The following is a 12,101-nucleotide window of genomic DNA, read 5'->3' on the forward strand; positions in this document are numbered from 1 at the left end:
GGCAACGATCTGGTCTTCATCCATCGGTGACACTCAGGCCTTCATCCATCAGCGACACTCAGGCCTTCATCCATCGGCGAGACTTGGGCCTTCATCCATCGGCAACAACCTGGCCTTCATCCATCGGTGACACTCAGGCCTTCATCCATCGGTGACACCCGGGCCTTCATCCATCGGCGACGACCATCCATTGGTGATATTCGGGCCTTCATCCATCAGCAATGTGCTGGCCTTCATCCATTAGCGACACTCGGGCCTTCATCCATCGGCGACACTTGGGCCTTCATCCATCGGTGACACTTGGGCCTTCATCCATCAGCGACGACCATCCATTGGCGACACTCGGGCCTTCATCCATTGCGATATTCGAGCCTTCATTCATCGGCGACGACCATCCATTGGCGACACTCGGGCCTTCATCCATCAGCGATACTCGAGCCTTCATTCATCGGTGACACTCGGGCCTTCATCTATCAGATGACACTTGGGCCTTCATTCATCGGTGAAACTCGGGCCTTCATCTATCAGTGACACTCGAGCCTTCATTCATCAGTGACACTCGGGCCTTCATCTATTATTGACACTTGGGCCTTCATCCATCGGTGACACTCGGGCCTTCATCCATCAGCGACGACCATCCATTGGCGACACTCGGGCCTTCATCCATCGTGATACTCGGGCCTTCATCCATCAGCAACGTGCTGGCCTTCATCCATCGGCGACACTCGGGCCTTCATCCATCGGTGACACTCAGGCCTTCATCGGCGACACTCGGGCCTTCATCCACCGGCGACACTTGGGCCTTCATTCATTGGCGACACTCGGGCCTTCATCCATCGGCGACACTCAGGCCTTCATCCATCAGCGACACTCGGGCCGTCATCCATCGGCGATACTTGGGCCTTCATCCATCGGCGACACTCGGGCCTTCATTCATCGGCGACACTCGTGCCTTCATCCATCGGCGACACTCGGGCCTTCATCCATCGGCGACACTCGGGCCTTCATCCATCGGCGACACTCGGGCCTTCATCCATCGGCGACACTCGGGCCTTCATCCATCAGCAACGTGCTGGCCGTCATCCATTAGCGACACTCGGACCTTCATCCATCGGCGACACTCGGGCCTTCATCCATCGGCGACACTCAGGCCTTCATCCATCGGTGACACCCGGGCCTTCATCCATTGGTGACGACCATCCATTGGCGATACTCGGGCCTTCATCCATCAGCAACGTGCTGGCCTTCATCCATTAGCGACACTCGGGCCTTCAACCATCGGCGACACTTGGGCCTTCATCCATCGGCGACACTCGGGCCTTCATCCATTGGCGACACTTGGGCCTTCAGCTATTGGCGACACTCGGGCCTTCGTCCATCAGCGACACTCGGGCTTCCATCCATCGGCGACACTCGCGCCTTCATCCATCAGCGACACTCGGGCCTTCATTCATCGGCAACGATCTGGTCTTCATCCATCGGTGACACTCAGGCCTTCATCCATCAGCGACACTCAGGCCTTCATCCATCGGCGAGACTTGGGCCTTCATCCATCGGCAACAACCTGGCCTTCATCCATCGGTGACACTCAGGCCTTCATCCATCGGTGACACCCGGGCCTTCATCCATCGGCGACGACCATCCATTGGTGATATTCGGGCCTTCATCCATCAGCAATGTGCTGGCCTTCATCCATTAGCGACACTCGGGCCTTCATCCATCGGCGACACTTGGGCCTTCATCCATCGGTGACACTTGGGCCTTCATCCATCAGCGACGACCATCCATTGGCGACACTCGGGCCTTCATCCATTGCGATATTCGAGCCTTCATTCATCGGCGACGACCATCCATTGGCGACACTCGGGCCTTCATCCATCAGCGATACTCGAGCCTTCATTCATCGGTGACACTCGGGCCTTCATCTATCAGATGACACTTGGGCCTTCATTCATCGGTGAAACTCGGGCCTTCATCTATCAGTGACACTCGAGCCTTCATTCATCAGTGACACTCGGGCCTTCATCTATTATTGACACTTGGGCCTTCATCCATCGGTGACACTCGGGCCTTCATCCATCAGCGACGACCATCCATTGGCGACACTCGGGCCTTCATCCATCGTGATACTCGGGCCTTCATCCATCAGCAACGTGCTGGCCTTCATCCATCGGCGACACTCGGGCCTTCATCCATCGGTGACACTCAGGCCTTCATCGGCGACACTCGGGCCTTCATCCACCGGCGACACTTGGGCCTTCATTCATTGGCGACACTCGGGCCTTCATCCATCGGCGACACTCAGGCCTTCATCCATCGGCGACACTCGGGCCGTCATCCATCGGCGATACTTGGGCCTTCATTCATCGGCGACACTCGTGCCTTCATCCATCGGCGACACTCGGGCCTTCATCCATCGGCGACACTCGGGCCTTCATCCATCGGCGACACTCGGGCCTTCATCCATCGGCGACACTCGGGCCTTCATCCATCGGCGACACTCGGGCCTTCATCCATCGGCGACACTCGGGCCTTCATCCATCGGCGACACTCGGGCCTTCATCCATCGGCGACACTCGGGCCTTCATCCATCGGCGACACTCGGGCCTTCATCCATCGGTGACACTCGGGCCTTCATCCATCGGCGACACTGGGGCCTTCATCCATCGGCGACACTCGGGCCTTCATCCACCGGCGACACTCGGGCCTTCATTCATCGGCGACACTCGGGCCTTCATCCACCGGCGACACTTGGGCCTTCATTCATTGGCGACACTCGGGCCTTCATCCATCGGCGACACTCAGGCCTTCATCCATCGGCAACACTTGGGCCGTCATCCATCGGCGATACTTGGGCCTTCATCCATCGGCAACGTGCTGGCCTTCATCCATCGGCGACACTCAGGCCTTCATCCATCAGCGATACTCGGGCCTTCATCCATCGGCAACGACCATCCATTGGCGACACTTGGGCCTTCATCCATCGGCGACACTTGGGCCTTCATCCATTGCGATATTCGAGCCTTCATTCATCGGTGACACGCGGGCCTTCATCTATCAGTGACACATGGGCCTTCATTCATCGGTGATACTCGGGCCTTCATCTATCAGTGACACTCGAGCCTTCATTCATCGGTGACACTCGGGCCTTCATCTATCATTGATACTTGGGCCTTCATCCATCGGTGACACACGGGCCTTCATCCATCAGCGACGACCATCCATTGGCGACACTCGGGCCTTCATCCATTGTGATACTCGGGCCTTCATCCATCAGCAACGTGCTGGCCGTCATCCATTAGCGACACTCGGACCTTCATCCATCGGCGACACTCGGGCCTTCATCCATCGGCGACACTCAGGCCTTCATCCATCGGTGACACCCGGGCCTTCATCCATTGGCGACGACCATCCATTGGCGATACTCGGGCCTTCATCCATCAGCAACGTGCTGGCCTTCATCCATTAGCGACACTCGGGCCTTCGTCCATCAGCGACACTCGGGCTTCCATCCATCGGTGACACTCAGGCCTTCATCCATCAGCGACACTCAGGCCTTCATCCATCGGCGAGACTCGGGCCTTCAGCCATCGGCAACAACCTGGCCTTCATCCATCGGTGATACTCAGGCCTTCATCCATCGGTGACACCCGGGCCTTCATCCATCGGCGACGACCATCCATTGGTGATATTCGGGCCTTCATCCATCAGCAATGTGCTGGCCTTCATCCATTAGCGACACGCGGGCCTTCATCCATCGGCGATACTTGGGCCTTCATCCATCGGCGACACTCGGGCCTTCATCCATCGGCGATACTTGGGCCTTCATCCATCGGTGACACTCAGGCCTTCATCCATCGGCGACACTCGGGCCTTCATCTATCGGCGACGACCTGGCCTTCATCCATCGGTGACACTCGGGCCTTCATCCATCGGCGACGACCATCCATTGGCGACACTCTGGCCATCATCCATCGGCGATACTCGGGCCTTCATCCATCGGCAATGTGCTGGCCTTCATCCATCGGCGACACTCGGGCCTTCATCCATCGGCGACACTCGGGCCTTCATTCATCGGCGACACTCGGGCCTTCATTCATCGGCGACACTCGGGCCTTCATCCACCGGCAAAACTTGGGCCTTCATCCATCGGCGACACTCAGGCCTTCTTCCATCGGCAACGTGCTGGCCTTCATCCATCGGTGACACTCAGGCCTTCATCCATCGGTAACGATCTGGTCTTCATCCATCGGCGACACTCAGGCCTTCATCCATCGGCGACACTCGGGCCTTCATCCATCGGCGACACTCAGGCCTTCATCCACTGGCAAAACTTGGGCCTTCATCCATCGGCGACACTCGGGCCTTCACCCATCGGCGACACTCGGGCCTTCATCCATCGGCGACACTCGGGCCTTCATCCACCGGCGACACTCGGGCCTTCATTCATCGGCAACACTCGGGCCTTCATCCACCGGCAAAACTTGGGCCTTCATCCATCGGCGACACTCGGGCCTTCATCCATCGGCAAAACTTGGGCCTTCATCCACCGGCGACACTCAGGCCTTCATTCATCGGCGACACTCGGGCCTTCATCCACCGGCAAAACTTCGGCCTTCATCCACCGGCGACACTCAGGCCTTCATTCATCGGCGACACTCGGGCCTTCATCCACCGGCAAAACTTGGGCCTTCATCCATCGGCGACACTCGGGCCTTCATCCATCGGCGACACTCAGGCCTTCATCCATCGGCGACACTCGGGCCTTCATCTATCGGCGACGACCTGGCCTTCATCCATCGGTGACACTCAGGCCTTCATCCATCGGTAACGATCTGGTCTTCATCCATCGGTGACACTCAGGCCTTCATCCATCGGTAACGATCTGGTCTTCATCCATCGGCGACACTCGGGCCTTCATCCATCGGCGACACTCGGGCCTTCACCCATCGCCGATACTTGGGCCTTTATCCATCGGCAACTTGCTGGCCTTCATCCATCGGCGACACTCAGGCCTTCATCCATCGGCGACACTCGGGCCTTCATCTATCGGCGACGACCTGGCCTTCATCCATCGGTGACACTCAGGCCTTCATCCATCGGTAACGATCTGGTCTTCATCCATCGGCGACACTCGGGCCTTCATCCATCGGCAACAACCTGGCCTTCATCCATCGGTGACACTCAGGCCTTCATCCATCGGCGACGACCATCCATTGGCGACACTCTGGCCTTCATCCATCGGTGACACTCAGGCCTTCATCCATCGGCGACGACCATCCATTGGCGACACTCTGGTCTTCATCCATCGGCGACACTCGGGCCTTCATCCATCGGCAACAACCTGGCCTTCATCCATCGGCGACACTCGGGCCTTCATCTATCGGCGACGACCTGGCCTTCATCCATCGGTGACACTCAGGCCTTCATCCATCAGCGACGACCATCCATTGGCGACACTCTGGCCTTCATCCATCGGCGATACTCGGGCCTTCATCCATCAGCGACACTCGGGCCTTCATCCATCGGCGACACTCGGGCCTTCATCCATCGGCGACACTCGGGCCTTCATCCATCGGCGACACTCGGGACTTCATCCATCGCCGAAACTCGGGCCTTCATCCATCGGCGTCACTCAGGCCTTCATCCATTGGCGACGACCATCCATTGGCGATACTCGGGCCTTCATCCATCAGCAACGTGCTGGCCTTCATCCATTAGCGACACTCGGGCCTTCAACCATCTGCGACACTCGGGCCTTCATCCATTGGCGACACTTGGGCCTTCAGATATTGGCGACACTCGGGCCTTCGTCCATCAGCGACACTCGGGCTTTCATCCATCGGCGACACTCGGGCCTTCATCCATCAGCGACACTCGGGCCTTCATTCATCGCCAACAATCTGGTCTTCATCCATCGGTGACACTCAGGCCTTCATCCATCAGCGACACTCAGGCCTTCATCCATCGGCGACACTCGGGCCTTCATCCATCGGCAACAACCAGGCCTTCATCCATCGGCGACACTCGGGCCTTCATCCATCGGCAACAACCAGGCCTTCATCCATCGGTGACACTCAGGCCTTTATCCATCGGCAACGACCATCCATTGGCGACACTCTGGCCTTCATCCATCGGCGACATTCGGGCCTTCATCCATCGGCGACAGTCGGGCCTTCATCCATCGGCGACACTCGGGCCTTCATCCATCAGCGACACTCGGGCCTTCATCCATTGGCGACACTCGGGCCTTCATCCATCGGCGACACTCGGGCCTTCATTCACCGGCGACACTCGGGCCTTCATTCATCGGCGACACTCGGGCCTTCATCCACCGGCGACACTCGGGCCTTCATTCATCGGCGACACTCATGCCTTCATCCATTGGCGACACTCAGGCCTTCATCCATCGGCGACACTTGGGCCTTCATCCATCGGCGATACTTGGGCCTTCATCCATCGGCAACGTGCTGGCCTTCATCCATCGGCAACACTCAGGCCTTCATCCATTGGCGACACTCGGGCCTTCATCCATCAGCGATACTCGGGCCTTCATCCATCGGCAACGTGCTGGCCTTCATCCATTGGCGACACTTGGGCCTTCGTCCATCGGTGACACTTGGGCCTTCATCCATCAGCGACGACCATCCATTGGTGACACTCGGGCCTTCATCCATTGCGATATTCGAGCCTTCATTCATCGGCGACGACCATCCATTGGCGACACTCAGGCCTTCATCCATTGCGATACTCGAGCCTTCATTCATCGGTGACACTCGGGCCTTCATCTATCAGTGACACTTGGGCCTTCATTCATCGGTGACACTCGGGCCTTCATCCATCGGCGACACTCGAGCCTTCATCCATCGGCGACACTTGGGCCTTCAGCTATTGCCGACACTCGGGCCTTCATCCATCGGCGACACTTGGGCCTTCATCAATCAGCGACACTCGAGCCTTCATCCATCGGCGACACTCGGGCCTTCATCCATCGGCGACACTCGGGCCTTCATCCATCAGCGACACTCGGGCCTTCATCCATTGGCGACACTTGGGCCTTCAGCTATTGGTGACACTCGGGCCTTCATCCATCAGCGACACTCTGGCCTTCATCCATCAGCGACACTCGGGCCTTCATCCATCGGCAACGACCTGGCCTTCATCCATCGGTGACACTCAGGCCTTCATCCATCAGCGACACTCAGGCCTTCATCCATCTGCGACACTCGGGCCTTCATCCATCAGCGACACTCGGGCCTTCATCCATCGGCAACGAACTGGCCTTCATCCATCGGTGACACTCAGGCCTTCATCCATCAGCGACACTCGGGCCTTCATCTATCGGCGACGACCTGGCCTTCATCCATCGGTGACACTCAGGCCTTCATCCATCGGCGACGACCATCCATTGGTGACACTCGGGCCTTCATCCATCGGCGATACTCGGGCCTTCATCCATCGGCAACGTGCTGGCCTTCATCCATCGGCGACACTCGGGCCTTCATCCATTGACGACACTCGGGCCTTCATCCATTGACGACACTCGGGCCTTCATCCATCAGCGACACTCAGGCCTTCATCCATCGGCAACGATCTGGTCTTCATCCATCGGTGAAACTCAGGCCTTCATCCATCAGCAATGACCATCCATTGGCAACACTCTGGCCTTCATCCATCGGCGATACTCGGGCCTTCATCCATCGGCAACATGCTGGCCTTCATCCATCGGCGACACTTGGGCCTTCATTCATCGGCGACACTCGGGCCTTCATCCATCGGCGACATTCGGGCCTTCATCCATCGGCGACACTCGGGCCTTCATCCACCGGCGACACTCGGGCCTTCATTCATCGGCGACACTCGGGCCTTCATCCATCGGTGACACTCGGGCCTTCATCCATCGGCGACACTCGGGCCTTCATCCATCGGCGACACTCGGGCCTTCATCAACTGGCGACACTTGGGCCTTCATTCATCGGCGACACTCGGGCCTTCATCCATCGGCGATACTCGGGCCTTCATCCATCGGCAACGTGCTTGCCTTCATCCATCGGCGACACTCAGGCCTTCATCCATTGGTGACACTCGGGCCTTCATCCATCAGCGACGACCTGGCCTTCATCCATCGGTGACACTCGGGCCTTCATCCATCGGCAACATGCTGGCCTTCATCCATCGGCGACACTCAGGCCTTCATCCATTGGCGACACTCGGGCCTTCATCCATCAGCGACGACCTGGCCTTCATCCATCGGCGACACTCGGGCCTTCATCCATCGGCGACACTCGGGCCTTCATCCATCGGCGACACTCGGGACTTCATCCATCGCCGAAACTCGGGCCTTCATCCATAGGCGACACTCGGGCCTTCATCCATCGGCGACACTCGGGCCTTCATCCATCGGCGACACTCGGGCCTTCATCCACCGGCGACACTCGGGCCTTCATCCATCGGCGACACTCGGGCCTTCATCCACCGGCGAAACTTGGGCCTTCATTCATCGGCGACACTCGGGCCTTCATCCATCGGCGACACTCGGGCCTTCATCCATCAGCGATACTCGGGCCTTCATCCATCGGAAATGTGCTGGCCTTCATCCATTGGCGACACTTGGGCCTTCATCCATCGGTGACACTTGGGCCTTCATCCATCGGCGACGACCATCCATTGGCGACACTCTGGCCTTCATCCATTGCGATATTCGAGCCTTCATTCATCGGCGACGACCATCCATTGGCGACACTCGGGCCTTCATCCATTGCGATATTCGAGCCTTCATTCATCGGCGACGACCATCCATTGGCGACACTCGGGCCTTCATCCATCGCGATACTCGATCCTTCATTCATCGGTGACACTCGGGCCTTCATCTATCAGTGACACTCGGGCCTTCATCTATCAGTGACACTTGGGCCTTCATTCATCGGTGATACTCGGGCCTTCATCTATCAGTGACACTCGAGCCTTCATTCATCGGTGACACTCGGGCCTTCATCCATCAGCGACGCCCATCCATTGGCGACACTCGGGCATTCATCCATCGTGATACTCGGGCCTTCATCCATCAGCAACATGCTGGCCTTCATCCATTAGCGACACTCGGGCCTTCATCCATCGGTGACACTCGGGCCTTCATCCATCGGCGACACTCAGGCCTTCATCCATCGGTGACACCCGGGCCTTCATCCATTGGCGACGACCATCCATTGGCGATACTCGGGCATTCATCCATCGTGATACTCGGGCCTTCATCCATCAGCAACATGCTGGCCTTCATCCATTAGCGACACTCGGGCCTTCATCCATCGGTGACACTCGGGCCTTCATCCATTAGCGACACTCGGGCCTTCATCCATCGGTGACACTCGGGCCTTCATCCATCGGCGACACTCGGGCCTTCATCCATCGGCGACACTCGGGCCTTCATTCATCGGCGACACTCGGGCCTTCATTCATCGGCGACACTCGGGCCTTCATCCACCGGCAAAACTTGGGCCTTCATCCATCGGCGACACTCAGGCCTTCTTCCATCGGCAACGTGCTGGCCTTCATCCATCGGTGACACTCAGGCCTTCATCCATCGGTAACGATCTGGTCTTCATCCATCGGCGACACTCAGGCCTTCATCCATCGGCGACACTCGGGCCTTCATCCATCGGCGACACTCAGGCCTTCATCCACTGGCAAAACTTGGGCCTTCATCCATCGGCGACACTCGGGCCTTCACCCATCGGCGACACTCGGGCCTTCATCCATCGGCGACACTCGGGCCTTCATCCACCGGCGACACTCGGGCCTTCATTCATCGGCAACACTCGGGCCTTCATCCACCGGCAAAACTTGGGCCTTCATCCATCGGCGACACTCGGGCCTTCATCCATCGGCAAAACTTGGGCCTTCATCCACCGGCGACACTCAGGCCTTCATTCATCGGCGACACTCGGGCCTTCATCCACCGGCAAAACTTCGGCCTTCATCCACCGGCGACACTCAGGCCTTCATTCATCGGCGACACTCGGGCCTTCATCCACCGGCAAAACTTGGGCCTTCATCCATCGGCGACACTCGGGCCTTCATCCATCGGCGACACTCAGGCCTTCATCCATCGGCGACACTCGGGCCTTCATCTATCGGCGACGACCTGGCCTTCATCCATCGGTGACACTCAGGCCTTCATCCATCGGTAACGATCTGGTCTTCATCCATCGGTGACACTCAGGCCTTCATCCATCGGTAACGATCTGGTCTTCATCCATCGGCGACACTCGGGCCTTCATCCATCGGCGACACTCGGGCCTTCACCCATCGCCGATACTTGGGCCTTTATCCATCGGCAACTTGCTGGCCTTCATCCATCGGCGACACTCAGGCCTTCATCCATCGGCGACACTCGGGCCTTCATCTATCGGCGACGACCTGGCCTTCATCCATCGGTGACACTCAGGCCTTCATCCATCGGTAACGATCTGGTCTTCATCCATCGGCGACACTCGGGCCTTCATCCATCGGCAACAACCTGGCCTTCATCCATCGGTGACACTCAGGCCTTCATCCATCGGCGACGACCATCCATTGGCGACACTCTGGCCTTCATCCATCGGTGACACTCAGGCCTTCATCCATCGGCGACGACCATCCATTGGCGACACTCTGGTCTTCATCCATCGGCGACACTCGGGCCTTCATCCATCGGCAACAACCTGGCCTTCATCCATCGGCGACACTCGGGCCTTCATCTATCGGCGACGACCTGGCCTTCATCCATCGGTGACACTCAGGCCTTCATCCATCAGCGACGACCATCCATTGGCGACACTCTGGCCTTCATCCATCGGCGATACTCGGGCCTTCATCCATCAGCGACACTCGGGCCTTCATCCATCGGCGACACTCGGGCCTTCATCCATCGGCGACACTCGGGCCTTCATCCATCGGCGACACTCGGGACTTCATCCATCGCCGAAACTCGGGCCTTCATCCATAGGCGACACTCGGGCCTTCATCCATCGGCGACACTTGGGCCTTCATCCATCGGCGACACTCGGGCCTTCATCCATCGCCGAAACTCGGGCCTTCATCCATAGGCGACACTCGGGCCTTCATCCATCGGCGACACTTGGGCCTTCATCCATCGGCGACACTCGGGCCTTCATCCATCGGCGACACTCGGGCCTTCATCCACCGGCGACACTCGGGCCTTCATCCATCGGCGACACTCGGGCCTTCATCCACCGGCGAAACTTGGGCCTTCATTCATCGGCGACACTCGGGCCTTCATCCATCAGCGACGACCTGGCCTTCATCCATCGGCGACACTCGGGCCTTCATCCATCAGCGATACTCGGGCCTTCATCCATCGGAAATGTGCTGGCCTTCATCCATTGGCGACACTTGGGCCTTCATCCATCGGTGACACTTGGGCCTTCATCCATCGGCGACGACCATCCATTGGCGACACTCTGGCCTTCATCCATTGCGATATTCGAGCCTTCATTCATCGGCGACGACCATCCATTGGCGACACTCGGGCCTTCATCCATTGCGATATTTGAGCCTTCATTCATCGGCGACGACCATCCATTGGCGACACTCGGGCCTTCATCCATCGCGATACTCGATTCTTCATTCATCGGTGACACTCGGGCCTTCATCTATCAGTGACACTCGGGCCTTCATCTATCAGTGACACTTGGGCCTTCATTCATCGGTGATACTCGGGCCTTCATCTATCAGTGACACTCGAGCCTTCATTCATCGGTGACACTCGGGCCTTCATCCATCAGCGACGACCATCCATTGGCGACACTCGGTCCTTCATCCATCGTGATACTCGGGCCTTCATCCATCAGCAACGTGCTGGCCTTCATCCATTAGCGACACTCGGGCTTTCATCCATCGGTGACACTCGGGCCTTCATCCATCGGCGACACTCGGGCCTTCATCCATCGGTGACACCCGGGCCTTCATCCATTGGCGACGACCATCCATTGGCGATACTCGGGCCTTCATCCATCAGCAACGTGCTGGCCTTCATCCATTAGCGACACTCGGGCCTTCATCCATCGGCGACACTCGGGACTTCATCCACCGGCGACACTTGG

General features: G+C 58.2%; 1 protein-coding gene across 1 annotated transcript in view; it reads left to right on the top strand.

Moving 5' to 3' along the window:
• LOC139262449 (polycystin-2-like protein 1) overlaps positions 1 to 12,101 on the top strand; it is a 151,295-nt gene that overhangs the window by 12,476 nt on the left and 126,718 nt on the right. The gene's annotated exons all lie outside the window — the stretch shown is intronic.

Source organism: Pristiophorus japonicus, chromosome 4, assembly GCF_044704955.1.
Source record: "Pristiophorus japonicus isolate sPriJap1 chromosome 4, sPriJap1.hap1, whole genome shotgun sequence".
Classification (NCBI taxonomy): Eukaryota; Metazoa; Chordata; class Chondrichthyes; family Pristiophoridae; genus Pristiophorus; species Pristiophorus japonicus.